We start from the raw sequence: 3,100 nt of genomic DNA, 5'->3' as shown, positions 1-3,100 counted from the left end.
ACAGTAGCTGAACCAATTTGCATTCCCACCAACAGTGTACACATCCTCGCCAACATTTGTTATTTGTGATCTTTTTGATGATGACATTCTGACAGGTGTGAGGTGATATCCCATTGTGGTTTTGATTTGCATTTCCCTGATGATTAGCGATGTTAAGCATCTTTTCATGTGCCTGTTGGCCATCTGTATGTCTTCTTTGGAAAAGAAGACCTGTCTATTCAGGTGTTGTTGTTTTTTTCCCATTCTACAGAGTTTATTAGGTTTATAACTGGATGAAGTCACACATGTACAAAATGAAGCTCACCCTATCCCAAAGCAGAGTAGGAACTGAGGGCTGGGGATCCATTTCTGGCCTTTGGGGGAGCTCTAAGGTGAGGGGCACCCAATCCTCCCACTCCAGAGAGATGTGGCCACAGGGGAGGGGAGCAGATGGGGCCCACCTGGCTTTGGTCGCAGAACTCAGAGCCTGGCATTGGGCTAGGGCAGGCAGATGCATGGAGGAACAGGAGCCTCAGAAACCGCCCTGCCCAGGGAGCCCCGCTTGCAGTGTGGTTGGTCCAGACCTAGACTTGGGCTGGTGCAAATGGAAGGCAGCAAAGCAAAAGGGAGGAGACACTGATGTGTGGTGGTAGAGGGCACCCAGACCTGTGGAATGGGGGTGGTGGGGAGGCAGGCTAGCTGCCACTAGGCAGCTGGCAGTGGGTCTCATAAATGCCACTGTGGCCAATGTAGCGCACCCATTTGATGACATCATGGTCGCTGTAGTCCAGCTTCGGTTCAGACACCTTCAAGTAGCGCACCTTGAGGCCAGAAGGCACGAATGGCACCTCAAATTTCATTGAAATGGGGGGTTGAGCCCATCTCTTCTTGTTGTTGGTGGACAGAAGCTCAATCTTAGCACTGATCTGCTATTTCTTCATGACTGCCATGCACTTGATCTTCCACATGATGGCGTTCTCACTGGCCTTGTACTTGGCCTTCCCCTTCATACAGATCACCTGCACCCCACTGGTGTTCAATGGGGTTGGGATCCTCACCTTAATCTTCTGAGCCAGTAGTGAGGGCTTGAAGTTGGACTTAATGACCACCTTGACCTCCAGCTTTGTGCGTCCCACTTCCTGAACTAGCAGGATCACTCAGAAAGGAAGGATGATGTCCTTGGTGGTGCTATACCTCATGAGCTCAAATTCTCCGTCTGGTGGGATGAAGCTGATGCTGCGCTCCGAGTCAAACTTGCTGAGTCGCACACACTGGTGGAAGGTGCTGTCGTCAATGGCAATTGATTGCTTCCCGCTCTTGCTTGTTTCATCAGCTGTGCCTTTGCCCTGCTTCTCAATGACAGTCTTGTCATTCATCCCAAACTTGCACTCGGGCATGCCACTCGGGTAGCTCTTCATCACCACCCGGCCTGACACATGGGCACTCAGCACCTGGCCCTGTGGGAACATGAGGAGGTTCACGCTCTCCGGCACATCCAGGAAGAGCTCGTTCTGGCTATACTTGATGCCCTCCCACCACCAGACAATCTGCCCAGTGTGATCTGAGACTGCTCTTTTTTGTCTGATGCTGGCTCTTGATGCCCTGCTGGGTGATGAAGGTTTTCAGCGTGCCTGTCTCTGAGTTCTCTGGATAGCCAAAGTCTAGGATCTCATCCAGAAGCTGATATATGCACACAAAATTGTTCTTGATGTTCTCTTTGCTGATCTTGCCAAAGTAGGCAGCCATTATGTCACACATCTTACAGAGGAATTCGAAGACCATGGCAGCACTGACATTCTGCTTGGTGACAGTTGCCAGCCAGATGTTGGACCACTTAACATGAAAGAAACTGGTGCGAGCAATGTTGGTGATGGGGCTGCGTACCCGCTGCCCAGCATTGATAACATTGACCCGAAAGGCAACCGCTGCGTTCCTCCCAATGTCATCTTGGTAGACGTGGGTGATGAGCACCTCACCCTTGTGATTATAGATGAATAAGCCTCCAGTCATGGCAGCAGCTCAGTCTCCGCGGCCCATCTCTCTGAGAACAGACCTGGTGTCTGCGGCCCCCTGCTCAGCCGGCCTGGCCACTCTTCGGATCCCAAGATGTCCGCCTGCCCCCTGCTCCCATGCCCGCTGTCTCGGCTTTCACTGCAGTCTCTATTCAGGTCTTCTGCCCATTTTTAATTGGGTTGTTTGGGGGGTATTTTTGATATTGAGTTGTATGAGCTGTTTATACATTTTGAATATTAACTCCTTAGTGGTCAGATCATTTGCAAATATTTTCTCCAATTCATTCGGTTGTCTATTCATTTTGTCAATGATTTCCTTTGCCGTGCAAAAGCTTTTAATTAGCTCCCATTTGTTTATTTTTGCTTTTGTCTCCTTCCTTAGGAGATTGTTCATATATATTCTCAAATAGAAAATATACACATGGATTATTTTCATATATACATAGTGCATTTAAGAAAAGTTACTACATACTGGGTCATGAAGAAGGTCTCAACAAATTACAAAGAATGGTATCATAGAGACCATTTTATCTTACCACAATATGTTTTTTTGTATTTGTCCTTGAAGTTAGAAAACATTAATAAACAGGATTTTATAAACATATACATGCAAACATACATGCTCTTATATTTTAAACAATGCTAAGGAAATATAGAAAAAAATAGTTACTTAGAATCATTTACTTTTCAGATTTAAAATACTTCTCTGTTATTTTGTGGAGAACATCTAGCCAACTCAATTGCTAACACAGAGTTATTTTCAAAATATAATGTCTAAGCTATTAGCCAGCATAATGAATGAATGATTAAATGAAAAAAATGAATGAATGATTAAATGAAAAAAAAATTCATAAAGAAGAATGAATTCTTCTTTCCAACTAATTATTTGAGAAGCTCTGAAGAGAACAGTGGTCATTATTGAAAAAATGATTTTTGTTAAGCTTGAGTAAATGATTATTAGGTATTTTGGATTTTTTTTTTTTTTTTTTTTTACCTGAAGTTATTTGTGTTTTTTTGAAATCACTCTTTGGATGTGCTAAGACCCATTAACAGCAATTTCCAGATCATCACAAGTAGGTGAGAAATAAGATAAGGTCAGTTTGGACTTG

At 44.6% G+C, this 3,100-nt stretch overlaps 1 pseudogene; it reads right to left on the bottom strand.

The window, feature by feature from the left end:
• Nucleotides 1-670: 670 nt before the first annotated feature.
• LOC111162719 (AP-2 complex subunit mu pseudogene) lies at nt 671-2,058 on the bottom strand (annotated as a pseudogene).
• Between the last annotated feature and the right edge of the window lie 1,042 nt (nt 2,059-3,100).

Source organism: Delphinapterus leucas, chromosome 3, assembly GCF_059928025.1.
Source record: "Delphinapterus leucas isolate spDelLeu-1000000601 "Yukka" chromosome 3, BTC_Dleu_Yukka2, whole genome shotgun sequence".
Taxonomy (NCBI): domain Eukaryota; kingdom Metazoa; phylum Chordata; class Mammalia; order Artiodactyla; family Monodontidae; genus Delphinapterus; species Delphinapterus leucas.
Note: the sequence above shows the minus strand (reverse complement) of the source record. Positions and strands in the feature narration are given on the sequence as shown.